Source organism: Cyprinus carpio, chromosome A11 (assembly GCF_018340385.1).
Source record: "Cyprinus carpio isolate SPL01 chromosome A11, ASM1834038v1, whole genome shotgun sequence".
Classification (NCBI taxonomy): Eukaryota; Metazoa; Chordata; class Actinopteri; order Cypriniformes; family Cyprinidae; genus Cyprinus; species Cyprinus carpio.
Window position 1 is genome coordinate 19,415,280 of NC_056582.1, and position 18,337 is coordinate 19,433,616.

Sequence of the window (18,337 nt, forward strand, 5' to 3'; positions counted from 1 at the left end):
AATAAGAGTTAAAAAAAGTGATTGATTTGCTATTCCAAATGCTCCACTTAGTGATCATTTGTAACGACAATAAAGTGTGTGATTATTCAACAGTGTTATGTTAAAATCAGTGAGATATCACAAATTCGATTTTTTTTTTAATTATTAGATTTTCTGTTTTCATTTTAAAGTTTTTAGTAATTGGATGTTTTTGTCATTTTTATTAAATATTACATAGTTTTGAAAATGATTCAGATATTCAAGTTAAATGAAAATGAGAAATTTTTATTTACAATTTTAAAAAATTTAAAATAATATTTTTATTTTTATAGTAACGATTATCTTATTTCAAGTAAAACACTTTTTTTTTGTTTTTTAAATAATAATTATATAATAACACTTTTCTGCAAAGTGGAACTGGAAAAAAGTGATTGTTTTCAAACAGGTTTCCTGAACACCCATCTGCCACAGGCCGAATAAAAAGGCAGCCCCACCCCAAAGTAATATTGAGGCCCTTGTGTGGTACCTCTTTAGAAGGTTTGCGCAGAACATCTCCGACCCCACCGCCGCTCCGCAGGCCGTGGCTCAACACGGTGACGATACACATGAGCAGCGAGTCGCACGTCCTCTCCTTATCCTCAATCACGAACCGCAGTCGATTGCACTCCCACAGCTGCAGGAAACAGAATGTCAATAAGCACTAAACAAACAAACAAAAAGTCTAACTCTTCTAACAAAGGGCTCTGTAATACTGTGGGGTGTTCAGAACAGACTGAAATCGTCCATATACATGCAAATCTTAAACCAAAAAATAGCATTTGTGGTTAAATGCTTTCCTAAAATAGGACCCAAAGCTATCAGATCATAACACACATTCACAAAGAAAATACAGAACTATTTATACAACCAGATTTGTATATTTTCTAAAGAAAATGTAAGTGGTGCTAGCTATGATTGCGAAGGTGTTTCTAAAGATTTCTATTTTTAAATAAACACTGTTTTTTTTTTACTTTCTATTTCAAAAAATACTGAAGAATTAAAAATGATAGAATGATTTCTGAAGGATCGTGTGACACTAAAGACCATCAGAGGAATAAAATAACATCTTAAAATATTATCAAAAATAGGAAAACAGTTATTTGAAATTGAAATATTGTACAGTTTACAATGTTACTGTTTTTACTGTATTTTGCAGCCTTGGTAAGCATAAGAGACTTCTTTCAAAAACAAAAAAAAAATAAAAATCTTACCAACCCTTAACTTTTTAACAGTAGTGTGTGTACCAAAGTTTAATACTTTAATCTTTTTTTTAAACCTAAGTAACACTATTTATGAGAAATAACAATGCTAGCCTAAGTTTCAAACTGTCCCAAGCGAGGTCTTTCAATGTTAACTGATGAGCTAAACAAGGTAAGACGGGTTCAGTGGGTTCAAACTGGCCGATCAGCTCCAGTGACCAAATTAGGCTGGCCTTGCATCTTAAATTCGTACACACTCAAACACCCGCTTACAAATCTGAATTATACTGGTCTGACCTCAAACCCCCTGAACCAGCATGAACCTGCTGAGCATTTAGTGCCTGAGTGTCATTAACCTCCGAACCCAAACACACCCACATACCCTACCAGGGATTCTTGAGGACATTGAGTCTCTCCTTTCCTTGTCTCATAACCAGGCCATAATACTCAGATTTAACTGAGTCTGTTGTGGGTGATGGGGTCCATACCATCCATCATGGTCTCTGTGGAACAGTTCTCCTTCTCTTTCCGGCACCACCGCACCTGCCAGGAACTCTCTCCCATCTTACCGCAGATTGCTCTGAACATAGTGGAAGAAAACTGCAGATTAGGAGCAATAAATTGTTACTTTTAATGAAGCATTGCATTTTATAATGAAATCAATATTTATTTAAATATGATTAATATACTTTTATAATAAATGATTTAATATAATTTTTAGGTTTGGGGTATGTAAGGATTTTATAATGTTTTTCTGAAAGAAGTTTCTTATGTTTCCCCCATGTCTGCATTTATTTGATCAAAAATACAGTAAAAACTGTAATATTATAACATTATTACAATAATATTGTAATAATTACAATAATGTAAGATTATCATATTATTACAATTTAAAATAACTGTTTTCTATTTAAATATGTTTTAAGATGTCATTTATTCCTCACATTATAAACTTCAGAATCATCACCACCATCACTCCTTTCTAACATTAAAATAAACATGAAAATATTTAATACTACTTAATAACACTGCTAAAAAATCTAAACAATTCATAAATCTTCAAAAAACAAAGAATACAAAGATCAAAAGAACAGCATTTATTTAAAATATAAATCTTTTTCTAACATTATGAATGCCTTTATTGTCACTTTTGTTCAATTTAATGCATCCTTGTTGAATAAAATTATGAATTTCTAAAAAAAAAAAAAAAAAAAAAAAAAACTGACCCCAAACTTTGGATGGTAGTATACATAACTTTTTCACATTAAAATAAGGAGAACGAGAGGTTTTTTTTTTTTTTTGCATAACAATAATGAGATTCAGGAGTGAAATAACCTTACTTGACATTAAAATAGTCCCAGAGTGTAAAAAATAGCATTATTTTGTATAAGCATACAACATAATTTCTTATTTCTTTCTTTTGATTTTTTAAGGTGTCCCATTCATGTTCTTGACATGTTTTGCGAAATAACCGGCTACATGTTTGAAATCTGACCTGTTGCATGAAACAACAAGAGATTTCCCATGTACATTGTGGACTGCCACATGTTAAATTTTTCAGCAACATCCATCTGTTTTTCTCACCAAGAGTTTTATTGGATATCCCTGTCCACGGTCAGGATGAAATCATCCCTTGAAGATGATGTATCCACGATGGAGAAGAGGTAGACCAGGATGAGAGCCAGCACTGCGGTCAAAAACGATCGAGCGCGGCCGTTCCTGGTTACGCTCTTGATGACGTTTAACAGAGTCTCCTCTCGGTAGATCAGGTCAAAGAGCTGGAGAGAGAGTAAGATGAGAGTGTGTGTGCGTGAATACAATATACATGTTGGTGAAAGTGTGAGATGTCAGAGGGTCAGAAGTTAGAAAAGAACGTTCCATGTGTGAAAGATATGTCTGATGGAGTGACTGAAAGTGTATTCATGTATTACTCACAAGCAAAGCTGTAGAAGAAGACATGAACAAAGACTCCAAGGCTGCATATAATGAGGTAAAGCAGATGATAGGAACTCCACATCCAAGATCATGGCCTTGTATCCTCTTGTGAACGTACCGCGATTTCCCACGAAACTCATTAGAAAAATCACTTTATTGCACACCTGAAATCACAACCATTGGGTTAAGAGATGTTCATTGGAGTTACAAACTGAATTTTGGCTCATATATAAAAAGCTGAGGTATGAGAACATTTATCTGAAGCGTATCATTAAGGATATACAAACAATTGAATCACAACCACAAATTATAGGTTGAAGTAATAGCATCAGGTTTCAGTGTCGGCATTATGAAATGTTTCCATGAACTTATTTTGAAATCTTATTTATACATAAAACCACTAAATAAAAGCATTCAGCTAATGATTTTCAGTAATGTAGGCAAGCTTAAACTGTTAACTCTTGCTAAAGGATGTAAGTCTGTTTATGACAACAACAAAAAAAGTTACTAGCTCATGCTGCATTTTGTAGGAAATAAATTTAAAAGTTTAAATGTTCAGAGTCAGATTTATGAAACTATTATTCAGCAAGGATGAATTAAATTGATCAAAAGTGACATTAAAGACTTTTACATTGTTACATTGTCATTTCAAATAAATTCTGTTATTTCGAATTTCCTGTTCATCAAAGAAAAAATGTATCATGGTTTAATGGCTGAAATAGAAAACGGTTACATTAAATTGTAATAATATTTCACAGCATTCATGTTTTTATTGTATTTCTGATCAAATAAATGCAGTATTGGTAGGTATTACCAAGTAAAATACTTATTTTATTATTATATTTTTCTTTAGAAAGATTCAAACCTTACAACCCCTTACAACTTTTGGAATTGATAGTTGGTTTGGATGCATGGTTTGGTGTGCACACTTTTAGGGGAAGTGTTATTGTGTGAGCCGAGGACTGTGAAAGCCGTGTGGAATCCACCAGTGACGTACAACACACCTTGGTGCAAAACACACCGAACTGCCCTCTTACAACTTTGTCAAAAGTTGTTCACTCACATTAAAGGCTCCGAGAAGGAACAGTGTGGGCTCCAGGCCGACTGAAAATATGAGGCGTAATATAGTGGAAGCGATCAGAGCCCGAATCCCGTGAGGTTGGGGCAGTACTATAACGATGGCCAGTGAAACCAACATTGCCGCCCAAAGCAGTGCAGAAAGGTGTGGCTCCAGGGTGCCTGAGGAAAAAGAGGTAAACACGTTTTAGTGCCATCAATCATGCTCTAGGATAAAACCACCACAGAAGTGACATGTTATCATGCCATCTGTCATGGTTACAGCGTCACTGATGCTTCAGGCCTTGTGTTCAACTATCCCAGGGACTCGACGTAGATTTTGATCAACAATTCACAGTGTGTTTCTGGGAACTGTCATTTTTAGGTTGTTTCAACATGTGCAGGCCGTCTTGATCTGATTATGGAAATATGAAAATGAGAATTCTGTCATCACTTACTTGCCCTCATGATTTCTTTCTTCCGTGGAATACAAGTGAAGACGCGAATGAAGATTCTTGCTACTGAGCTCCAAAAAATACTATATAATTAACATTTAATGCAATTTCAGACTATTAAGTCATACGGATTGCTATGGTACTTTCAGGTGCTTTTTTGCAGCTCATTTATTTTCACTGCATAAGGAAAACGGGAGTCAAGAAATTCAGCCAAACTTCATGGTCATAGGTCATATGGGCTTGTAACAAACAGAATTTTATTTTTATCTATCTATTTTTGAGAAATAACAGAAGCGCAGATGAAATGCTAAGATTATGTTCATTGTCACTACCCATGACTGCACTGCATATCTGAAACTGCGATTCTGTACAGCAGATTTAAATAGGATTCCCTGAATTGCTTGCAGTTTCACCTGTTGAACATGTTCGGGCACATTCTAGCCCTCAAGGGAAAGATGCTTTGAAACAAAATAGAAAAAAAGTTACATAACCCTGAAAGAGTGACACATTTGAATACGTTAAGGTTCGATGAAGCTTTGTCATCAGCCGCTCCGGCATCATTTTTAATCCTTGTTTAAGTACTGTTCTATGCGAACGGCAATGAAACGAAGAGTACAGCAAGGTCTTACGTGGGAATACATTAGTAGGATTGCTAAGTGGGGGAGTGTGTGTGTATGCAGAGAAGAAAAATGAGGTCAGTCGGATTTGCAGGATCTTCACAGAGGGAATGGTTCCAGCTCACTCACTCGCTCTCCCGCCTGCAAGTAGACCACATGACAGGTGCTTGTTACATAACCCGGCGTGCTAAAAATATCACGGCTGAAAGATGCATGAGCGTTGGGTACCGAGCAAGGACGGACTCACAGCCGTGCTGAGCTGGGGTTTGAACCGACAGGGCTGGTGGGCGGCCAGGAAATATTCAGAATCGAGGACGTCAAAGCCTCGGTTCCATTCATTTCCACAAACTTACACACACACAAACAGACTACACTGAAAATCCAGGATTCAAGATCTTATTTAAACCTGGAAATCAAGTTTTAGGATTTTGAGTTAAAGTTTAAATGAAGAAGAACTTTTTCAGATTTCTAGGTCACTAATCAAGTAAACTTGTTACACTGATTATGCAACTTTTCCAATGAAGGACAAGATAATCTTAGAATCGCTTATCAATATATTCTGGAGAACATGATCATCGGGCTTTGATAGTGTCAGCTTGAATGCCCCTGTCATTAAAGCAAAAAACATTTTTACACTCAAAATATTAGTTGTGAAGAACTGCTTGTACAGAAGATACTGTATTAAATAACATATATGAAAATGTATATCAATGATATTACATATTATATAAACAATAATATATGTACTTCTGAAGCCCTCATCATGTTTGAATGTCTACATTCTGTCAGGCGGGGCGGGAGGGGAAGGAACACACCCCTGTGCCACTCTTACACACATTATGGAATTCTCCCTCTCCTTTGACCTTTACAAATACTGTACAGGGACCTACTGAACTCTGCAAAAGGCCTTTTATAATCGGCTTTAAAATGTACATCTAAAAATGTGTCAGAAGTCAATAGATTTTGAAATGCCTACACTCTCAGAAATAAAGGTACAAAAGCTGTCACTGGGGCGGCACCTTTTCAAAAGGTACGTTTGTACCTAAAGGGTCCATTTTGGTACCTAAAAGGTACATTTTAGTGAGAGCTTTTGTACTTTTATTTCTGAGAGTGTACCATGAAATTGACAATTAGGTGTGAAACAACCAATAAGAACTGACTGAAATATAATATACAATGAAGCAGGATTATGGGCTGCTGAGAATTTACTGTAAATTCAAGAATGATAAAATTAGACTGTATAAATTGAAATTATGCTCATAATGTAATGGTTGCTTTTTGTGCATAACAAGTAATTATAATAATAGTAGAAATTATAATACTAATATTAATATATTGTAAATATAAATAAATACACATATTATTAAAAATAAACAAAAATTAATCACACTAAAGAAAATAAAAAAAAAATTATAAATTATTATAAATAAACCAATTATAATAAATCAACTTAAATAAATAGATAAAAATTATAAAAATAAAACAAACATTAATCACACTAAAGAAAAGGTGGCTGATCATATGAAAGTGAAGAAAAAAAAGTTCTCTCTTTATAAACTTATGGCCTTGACTTAAGTACAGCTATCAGTGCCAGTGGATATGCACATGCAACAGTAAAATCTTTGAAAAAACACCAGACAGTCAAAGAGCATGTGCGGTGCAGAAGATGAACTTATGAACTACTTCTATAATTCTTTGTTAAATATCAAACAGCCTATTATAAACATTTGGTCAGTTTACTGATTGTTTTACAATCACGTTTATTGCATAGACAATATTTCAAATTCACCTTTAACATGTCCTTTATCAGCTTTTATTGGTTTGCATTTCGGATCGTGCCCTATATTGATTCTGTACCAGAGCTGTAGTTCAGTGTGTTTTTGGCTCCCAGAGGAGCCCTTTGTATTAGAGACTAAAAGAGATTTCAATTTTAAGCCCAAACGCTCATGTGTGCTTTGAGAAAGGGAAAGGCCCAAAACAAAAGACCCCTCGGAGCCTGACCCCAGCCTGAACAATGCAGAGTTTATGCCAGTCACAATGTGGCACTTATGCCAGTCACAATGACTGGACAATCAATACTCAACACAACATAAAAGAAAGAGCGAAAGAAACACAGAAAGGCCTAAGAAACATTACTTATACCTAGTTACGCCATTGGTTACATCTGAATGTAGGATGATATTGATCACAATCTTTAACACAGGCAGCTTGTGCTTAAGCTGTGATGTAAGAATGAAGTAACTGCCAGTGCTTTGTCTTTATCTGGGTCTCTGTTTTCAGGGTCAAATCTCAGCTGACATAAACAGGTGTCGTATTGCTTCGACATGTATACAAACACACAATTTTGATCAGAAAGAGCAGGGAGGAGATATAGACACAAAGTCCTAACAGTTCATGAGATTAGGGAAATAGTGTGCGTGTGAGCGGTGGAGTCAGGTGACATGTTATGTGAGTGATCAATAAACAGGTTATGTCGATAATTATGACACCCAATAAAGAACACACATGCTTTTGGATCAGAAATGCTTTCAGGTGTGTCTGAAGGCAGATATGCGTCTGTATTTTTGTTTTTGTTTTCTCATCATTTTTCTTTTTTATATTTCATAATAATAAAAAAAACATGCTTGATTGAATTTGTGAAAATAAATAGCAGGGCTGAAATTTGAACTGTATAAGTACAAAAGAATTGTATGCTACTGGGGTAAGTGAAGGACATCATATCACTCAGAATGAATAAATAATATAAGATGTGTTAAAACAGAAATGAGGCCAGCAGCATTTTTGTTGGAGCTCTGTTATGTAGGCCAAATTATGTCTTTCAGGGGGTATGTGTGCTGAAAGTAGGTCAGTGAAGTGTCAAGTTCCAGCATCTGTTGCTGACTGCACTCAGTTACCTCCATGAAAACAGCAATCTGTACTCTAGCAATGTTAATCAAAGTTGTGGTTGGTATTCTAAAAATTACAGAGCGCTTAAGCGCCTTTGCTATTATGAATACTTGGCATTTGATGTCTAGAGCACTAGTATCCAGCTTGTTTAGATCAGAGACTTGAAAAAAATATATACTGTACAGTATCAGTGGCAGTTGGTGGAAACTTTCCTAGGTAGGGTACCACATCCAACAATTTTAGCATACATCCCAGTATGATTTATTCCAGTATAACAAAAAGAGTTGAAATATTTTAAATAAAGATAAAAAATTGAGGATGATTCCCACAAAACAATATTATTTTTTATATATTTATTCATAGTTATCAATTTATTTATACAGTGCAACAGCAAAAACTGTGAGGAAAAAATTAATGTTACATTTGTTTAGAGCAGGGGTTTTCAAACTTTTTGGAGCTCCCTCATAATTATAACAGTGTTTAAGGCTAAAGTTAATGTGGGTGGGAATAATGAACATAATATGATTGTTTTATTAGTCACTGTAAAAAATAATTTTGAGATTTTGCCTTTTTTTTTTCTTTTAGTAGACATAACTATTTTTTTATTTTATAAATTGTCCAGACAAGAAAATTTTAGTTTATTGGCTCTCAACTAAGCTCAAAATTGAATGAACTAGTATAATTGTTGTTTTAACTCAAAAACACGTTGAAACAACTGCATCACAATGAAAATAACAAAAAAAAAATTAAGTGGAGTAACAATTTTTGTTGACTCAAGAATTTTTTTTTTTTTTTTTTTTACAGTGCATATTGTCCCCATTTTATATGTATTGTTTAATAACACAGCACAATATAGGCATGATTTATCATTATTTTCTGGAAAGTTGCACCAGGTCAGTAAAAAACACACAAGTTGCATCAGTGTATAAGACACATTTTACAATCACTTTCAGAAATAATGTAAATACTGATCAATAAAACAAACATTAAGAAACTTAAACATTATAAACACTATAAACATGTATTTTACTTTCCCTCATTTCAAATCGTTTAAATTTAATGGCATTCAAAACAGAACAAAAATTTAAAAAATATATATGCCTATGTATAAATTAAACATAAATTATAGTGCTGTTGAATACAAACAATATTTATTTTAGAAGCTAAGCATATAACCAGGGACGTCATGCACTTAATATTTTTGAGGGGGCACCTGTCAGTCATATTAAAAAATTATTTTTTGTATTTAACGTAAATTTAATAAAAAACATTGTAAGTTAAGTGAAGTGAAGGGACATGTGGCCAAGTATGGTGACCCATACTCAGAATTTGTACTCTGCATTTAACCTATCCAAGTGCACACACACAGTATAGTGAATACACACACAGTATAGCTGCGACAGTTGAATGCATGAAGTATTTAACATTACACACTTCGTTCTTCGGTTAAGTGCATCATCCAGATATTTAAAGTTCACTATTACTTTTTGGGATCTTCAGTGTAAACACACTACTCGCACTATTTATACTACAAAATGTCATAGAATAGTGCAAAAGTACGTGACCTTAAGTGTGTCCCAAAGCATAGTATGTTGAAAAGAGCAAAAAAAAAAAAAAAGGCAGATGTTTGCAACCAACAGTCATCTAGAGAGGTTTAGATAAAGGGGTTTGAGTTACTAATAATCAACACTTAACCTGGTAAAAAAAATAAATAAATAAATAAACCAAAATGTTAATAAAAATATGAGTAGTGTTCTCCGCATAAAGACCCATGGCTGCCAGATCAATGTGCTACTTCTTTTCTCTCCAGTATGGTAGGAAGTTAAATTAAATGAAATGTGGAGGATGTTAACTGTGAGGAGATGATTGACAGGCCAGTTTACAGTGACAGGGTTAGTATAACCAAAACACACATACTCCCCTCAAAAAACAAACTATATTACACTATATCATCACCCAAAGATTACATAATCTAATACTAAACATTCAAAAGTGTGTACTTTTTCTTCACCAAAAGAGTACATACTATAAGGGCATAGTATTGTGCCTGCAGTTTGAAAAAAAAAAAAAAATCTTTGTATGGAAGTCTTTGACTGCGTTCAACTCCACTTTTAGACAAGCACTCGCAAACTTCCCCAAGCACTTCCCCTCGGGGGAATCCTCGCTGCCATTTTGAAGTGCGTTCCACTTCATGAGGTGGAGGAGGGAAGTTTATATAGACAGACCCTCGACTCTTTGACTTTGACAGAGGGAGCGAGTCTACTTCATATGCACACTTTAGGCCACTCCATAGACCACAATGCAACACGATTATGACGTCTTTGCAGATTGCTTTTAATTTATCCCCACCCCAAACAACTCTATAATATATATATATTTTTTTTTCATTTAAAACAGCCTAAGCATACCAATATACATATAGAATACTGCATCAAACTAATTTGTAAGGGAAAAATATGAATAATTAAATCAACTGCATGGCAGATTCAAAGTGATCAAGGGCCTAGGATACTCCAGTTCAGCCCATTGCAAAGGTTCTGCCAGCAGTGGACACTCACGCAGTGTAATCAATGACGTACATCTGAGCTAATTAGATGGATGAAAGTTAGCGAGTGAAGGGCATAAAAACCTCGAGAACATTCGGGGTGTTTCTTGGCCATAGTGAAATCGCCCAAAAAGGGGTGATACTCCACATACAGTGACTTGATGATGATTGGACTATATATCCACAGCCTTGAACAGTGACAGATGTGGTTAAATGTGATAGAAAAAAAATCCCTCCCTTTTGCACTTGGTATGTCGCCCTAATGAAAAAAAAACACCCCTGATATATATTATAATACAACTTTATTATAGTACAATATATTATAAAAATACTTATATTATTATACTTCAAAAATTATATTTATACTTATAAATATATATAATTTTCCTTTTATAATATTATATTTTTATGTGTTTATATTTATATTCATTATATGAAAAGAAATACAAATTACATTTGTACAGAACTTCATGGCAAACAGTAAAAATTCTTGTGTCTCACCTCCACGCACTCCTTCCAGTGGATAGAAGAATGCTACCAACAGGTTCATGAGGACGGCGAGATTGAAGGAGATGCTGCTCCAGAAGGACATGTTACGGGAACACCAGTACAGGATGGGCTGAGCTGGAGGAGGCAGCAAGCAAAAAAAAAATTCAATTTCAAATGTTAAAGGAACATGTACACTAACAAAGCACAAATTGCACATTGCAGAGTGTTTATTTGGATGCTATCACAAAACTAAAAGGGTCCAATCATACACCCCTGATGCACACCATGTCAGAGCTCCACATACATGGTTCTGTCACAAACACAAACAGACAGATTTTATTTGGAATTATTTGCTGATATTCAAACATGCACCAAAAAGCCTTTGGCCAAGTGTGTAACTTCTGTGCCACAAGGGGAAATGATCTGTTTGAGCACTGACACAATGACACTGGTTCAAACCAACAGTGTAAATTTGAAGTTTGAAATTAGGATCACCTGGTTGCCTGAACAATGGATGATGGCAGTGTTTAAAACTAGTGTGAAAAGTAATTGTTTTTGCAATTCTGTTTGGTTTCGGCAGTAATTCAGAAATTACACATTGCACCTTTAAAACTGCCCGTTTCCCTATACAGAAAAATGTAATGCACTGTGGTTTGAAGAAAGAAAATAATCTCACGTAATACGACAAAGCCTGCCAGGAAGAAATAACGGATGATGTCACTAACAAGTTCCAAGGAGCACTGCTAATTTTTTATTACTTACAAGTTGAATTGTTTTTTTGTTTATTTAGGTGATTGATTGCATTATGTCATTCTACAGCCTTCTACTAAACAACACAAGGACAGTTGTGCATAAGTTTCCATGGCAATCTCAAGGACCAATTCTAATTGATCTCAAGCTCAAATGTGATCCAGCTGACCATGCATATTTCCAACTACATCCAATCAGGGCAACATCCAATGCACTAATTTTGTTACTTCTAGAATTCCTTTGAAAATTATACATTTGTTTTAGTTAAACAATGTTATTCCAAATAAAACACATACTGCATTAAGATAGAAGCTGTTTGGTCAGTTGTGCAGTTTTATAGAGCAATTTCACCACCCGCACCTGAAATTGAAATCAAAAACCATAGAAATAAGACCAAAGAGTTCAAAGGGTTCCTTAGTGGGCCAAACCATTTAAGAGAGCTTGCTGACCTCAACCGCCACCTTTGTTTTGACCCATGACTCTTTGAGGAGTCTGGCTGGAGGATATAGTTTCTGTGCTGTGGCTATTTTGACAGGGGGTTTTTGTCTGAAAAGAGGAACTGGAGGAGGGGACTTTCACACACAGGCCGCCACACTCATGACTTGGGGTTGCGGCAATGGAACATTGCTTTTACTTTGATTCAGTCTGATAAAAACCTTCACGTCAGTCACATAGGTGCATTACTAACTAACACAGAATTCAGACCCTCCTTTTTTATTAATAACTCATGACCCAAAGACTCAAATATACAAACAAGAACCGTGGCAAAATGCAAGAAAAATAGCTCCGTCTGTTGATCTATTTTTTGACATGGTTCAGATCCTTATCTTGCAGGTTTTATCTTGTTACTGTGGTTCACCTCATGCTCTTCCTGTCTGAGAACTCTTATCCTTTTCCAAATAACCCATTTTCTACCATCCTTGCCTCACCTCACAAATCATTTCCACAGAAGCCGAATTTCGAAATGCAACAGTTCAATGCAACAGTTCAAAAGTGCACTGGTACTGCGTAATTTAATCCGGTTTCGGTACCTTTGAGAATTTTTTTATTATTATTTTATTTTTTAAATATGCTAGTACTTTGACATCCCAATTCAGCGAGGCCATTATCCCAACCTCGACCTTTGATCAGTTTCTGGTTCAAGCAGGCTTTAAAACCAGCAGGTTTTAAGGGCTGGTGCAGAGCCAGTTGGAAATGGTTCCAGATTGGTCACCAGCACCCAGTTGGTGGAAAATGGGTTTTAGAGTTTCTTGCTTCCCATCAGTTGTTTATTTGATCCCTCACTCAGCTTATTTCCATAATCAGCTTTTGTGATGTAAGCCACCATGTGTTTTTGTTTGGGATCCATTCACACTTCTCCCTGACCCATCTTCCTTCTTTGTTTCCCAATCCTCCAAGCACACATAAAACTAAATTCTTAAGCAAGCCTAAACAATTTTTAGTTACAGGTTTTATCTTGTTTATCTTACGTAAGTTAACGTTTACACCCCACTCCCCACTGCCCTGGCTTGAGGGGTCAGGGTGAGGCATGCATCCCGGCACCCAAAAGTGGGGCACACTGCATGAAAAGAGCCCTGATGGGTCCCTGGAGGCTGAGGGAGTGGAGAGGGTGTGTAAAGCAGCTTACTAGGTTGTAGAGGAAGGGAGTGCGCACGCACAAGGCACGGAGTTTGCGTTACCAGTGGCCTCTTGAGTACCTCGCAGCTTCTTCTGCCAGTTCATCTCATTGAAGAGGTCTTCGGAGCGTAAGAAGAAGTCATTTATCTTGCTGCCCTGCTCGTCACGCTCCGTGGTATAATAGACGCGGAGCTTAGACTCCTGGGTTAGGAATTCGCAAATGTTGGGGACGGGAAAAACAATCTGTTCCATTGTGCGATCCAGGCGGATGATCTGTAAGGGAAAAACAGATGTTGCAAGCTGTCTGGTTTGGCTATAGTGGTGGCTAGAACTTACAAACAGAGTTGCTGTTTTGGCTTTTTCTTGTCGCCTCTAATGGTGCAATCACATTAGCGAAATTTCAGCAAATTTTCGAAGGTAAAGAAAGGTTCACTATCCAATGTCAATAGTGAGAGTATTGCTTCAAAAAGTCACTATCAAACCAAGCAGCTTTCTGCTGGTCTACGTGGTGAATTAATGTAACAAAATTATACAAGAGCGAAATCTGTGTAGGAAATTTTTTTGCCATTACGCAAAACTCCTGATTGTGTAGATGCTTTGAAATGGGATTTTGCCCACAAAATTTTTGCAAAGCAATGGCAAATGTAACCATACTATAAGGGACAAAGCTATTTATTTAAGATAAACACAACATATAGCAATTAAAATTGTATAAGAAAAAATTTTGGTGTAATAGGATTATTTTTTTTTATTTTCTGTTTTTCAGAGGATTTTTAGTATGTTCTGGGTAAAATAAAATGTCTATAACATCCATGACACTACAACAAAAACAAAAAAAAACTATAGTAAATTTTTTTCATCTCCATGTTAAAAATGCAAAAATAATCAAATCTAAAAAGAACTCAAAAGATTGCTTCATGTGCGTAGCATAAACGTCAGTGCTTTTTCAACAAGAAGAGAATCTATGGATGCTGTATGCATAATGGCCACCATAGATGGACACCACTGACCTCAATTTGTGCTGTGTGTTTGGCGTAGAACTCTAAAGCTTCATCACCCTCCCCGTACGTCCCTCCTGGCTTCAGCATAGCCTGGAGTTCCTTGTTGTGTCTGGCTAACTGTGGGTGCATGTGGAAAAAGGGATGAGGCTGTGCTTGCTTTCATTGAGACAGTGTATATACTGTATGTTGCAATGACCTGTCTGGCCTTGCTCTTTTGCTCATAACACACTTTACCATCAGCAAAAAAGCCAACGCCTGTCTGAGAAATGATTGCTCGAAATGAAGAGCGCAAACCTGAACTCATACCTGCCCAATACGTAGGTTACTGTAAAATAATAACATACCTAATCTATGGATGTTTCGGAATATGATGTCAAATGTGCTGTGCTGTTCACATAAAAGGTTTAATTCCTTAACTTTTAACTCACTCTGCAATATTTTCTTCAAACTGTTGGCCCTTCATTTACAGTCGTTTACCTGAATGAGAAAAATGACTGTAGAAGAAGACTTTTTTTAAAAAAAAAATTTATTATGCTGCTGGCCTAAATGCAAATTCTATAATAAGGAATTTGACTAATGCTTAAAGATATGGAAATATATATATATATATATATATATATATATATATATATAGACTGACAGCCACTTTATATCTATTGTATTGTATTTTTTCTGTTTTTATCTATTCAGTGTTTCTGTCTGCCGTAATAATGTAATTCATAAATAAAGATATATGTATAGCCCTTTATTTAATCTCCTTATATTGTGATTAATGATTAATTTACTTATTATTTTTCACATATTTGTGAGGAAAAAATATATTATGTATCTGTTTTTTTATTACATTTTTAATGTTTTAATATTTACCTAAATTTGGGGCCAGATTTACTAAACAGGGCAAATTCCAAAAAAGCGCTAATGGGAGTGGAAATTTCTGCGGGTGATTTATGACAATGTGCAAATGAAGTGTTAAATAATGGTGCAAATACCAGTAATTTTGATGAGCGCATTGCATGATTCATTTTAATACTCCCCTCCCATAAATTTTGCATCTGAAAATCCAAAACCTAAAAACCCACAAACAAAAATTCAAAAACACAAAAATAAAAAAATAGTCACTACTAAAACTCACATTCAGTGCTAAATACCAAATAAGCTTCTCCACTAAATCAAGACATTACTAATAAAACAACAAAAGATTATTATCTTTACGTGTTATTGTTAATAATTCTGGCCCTGATCTCCTTCTCCGCTAAACAGCCATTCAGAATTCTCATAATGGCCCAATTACGATAACAACTGAGGGTCAAAGCCCAGCAGTGAACCAATAAGCTCTGTTTAAAAAACACGGCCAGTGTAGCCACCACAGATGGACTGACCTTTTGAGCCTCAACCTGCAAAAGCATATTTCTCTATTATTTGGGTAAAACTAAATCAAAGGGCCCTGTCAAATTTATTTTGTTCCCTGGTCTTTTCGTTCACCAACTCTTGATGCCAAACAGTGTCATTTGGAGGGCCTGTGGAAAAGCTGCACCATTCCTAACATGGTTATATAACTGATCCTCCACCGATGACCCAGATAATTACGTGAATAGGCAGAAAATCTATACTGAAGCGCACAGGGGAGGGGAAGACGTGATATAATCCAGACATCTGACACAGTGAACGCAGTGAAAGTGTGTGCAAGTGCATATTTGTGTGCGTCACCTGATGGGCCAGGATGTAGATGTTGTGACCCACATTTCGTGGAGAAGCGGCATGCTCTTCCTCACCATGCTCATCATCATCGTTGTGTTCTACCTCAATTTCTCCTTGCATGTAGGCCTTTTTGATCACCTCCACCTGTACACCAACCAAACATTTAAATAATGACAGTAGATGGTTTGTCACCAAATGCAAAACAGAAAATCCGCCCACTGGAACTGGAGAAAGATGTGTTTTTAATGCAAAGTGGCATTCACCAGTTCTTTAGGCCTCATGTTATACAGGATTCGCTCCGCATTCTCACTGTCGTGCCGGCTTTCCATGATGGCAAGTAGCAGTTTTGAGGCATTATTCTGCAACAAAAAGACAATTTCTCAATTATTTTGGACTAAAGTGAAAACTACATATCCCATAATGCTGTGGAAGTGTTCTCACACCTTGAGCTCCAGGACCAAGTCCATCCTTTTCTTTCCGAGAGGGTTGATGTCATTGAGGATGAGAGCGATGATGATGTCAATGCCATTACATTCATGCGTGGCAATACAATTCTGAAGGGAAAAGATGTTAAATATAAACTTCCATTCAAAAGTTTGGTGTTGGTAAGTCTGTTTTTTAGACTATTTTAATCAAAAAAAAGTGTAAAATATTATAATTAAAAATTACTTTTTTTTATTTTAATATATTTAAAAATGTCATTTATTCCTGTTACGCAAAGCAGATTTTTTTTAATTTTTCAACATTATTTATTTATTTATTTTTTAAATAATGCAAAAGTCTTCACTGTCACTTTAGGTCAATTTAATACATATTTTAGTATTAATTTCTTTATATACACCCCAAACTTTTCAGCGGTATTCTATATTAGGAATATCATTTTTAGAAGTGAAAATAAGCTACAAAATTGAGCGTTAAAAAGGCTAAATAATTAACCCCCCCCCCCCCAAAAAAAAAAACCTTTCTAAATGTTTAATATGAAAATCAACCAGCAATTAAGCAATTATGGCCCTGGAACAGATTGCTTCAGTGAGAGACTAATCATCTACTCATTACAGGACAAAAGCACATTGTCGTCATACAAGTACACTACATTTCCTCTTAGAAAAGTAGGACAATGACAATAATCAGCCCCATTATGAATGTCCTATGAAAAGTTGCATAATGCCTAGCCCGAAACACAAAGAAAGATTTTGTCATAATTTTGAGTAGACAATAGAGGGTATATAGTGTATGTGCAGCTAAGGCTGCATAATCTCAAAGCAAAAGTTCAATCAATAATTAAAATTCTGGCATCATTTACCCTTCTTGGTGTTTTGAGTTAATGAGACAAGAAGAGATTTACAAATTACATCTAATTCACAAAAGAATCAATGGATCCTGTCTGAATGATTATTTCTCGAATCAGACAGTTCAGAGCTGCGTTTCCCAAAATCATCAGGAGCCAAAGTAGACTTTAAACACAGTGCTCACTTATTCATAAAATAATATTATGATGATTTTATGGTGAGAGTAAATGTATGTAATATATGTAAATGTATTTAAAGTATGGAATAGAAAGAGGGTGTGGATGTGTCAGGTCCACCTGGTTTTCATGGCAAGGGCCCTGGCAGTACTCTGTCAGGCTCTCCACAGTCTGGTTTATGAGAGCGACGTTTTTCTCGTTAATATAAAGCCCCAGCAGCCCCAGACCTCCTGTAGTGCTGCCACATATACAATCAAGGAACTGTAGTGTCTCACACACCACGTTGTAGTTGTTTTTGTTGTTCTGACAGCGAAGGAAGTTCTAGAGAACAAGCGATAAAAACAGGAAATGAGGGACATGCTTTTGTATTTATAATTCATATTAGAACAAAAAGAAGCACAGACAGAGTCCATATATAACTCTTAGTATGATTTGGAATAGGATTTAGATTCAATCAAGAATCATAATTCTTTGGAACAAAAAAGGGGTTTCAGATTTCTTTCATATGTATTTTTTTCTTCAAGGAATTTGAGAATGTCAGATCCAAGAGCTAAAATTATAAAAACATGTTTATGATGTAACCATCCGCCTTTTCAGCTAACAAAG

The 18,337-nt window shown here is 35.6% G+C and overlaps 1 pseudogene; it reads right to left on the reverse strand.

The window, feature by feature from the left end:
• Positions 1 to 18,337, reverse strand: part of LOC109063861 — a 127,756-nt pseudogene that overhangs the window by 18,345 nt on the left and 91,074 nt on the right.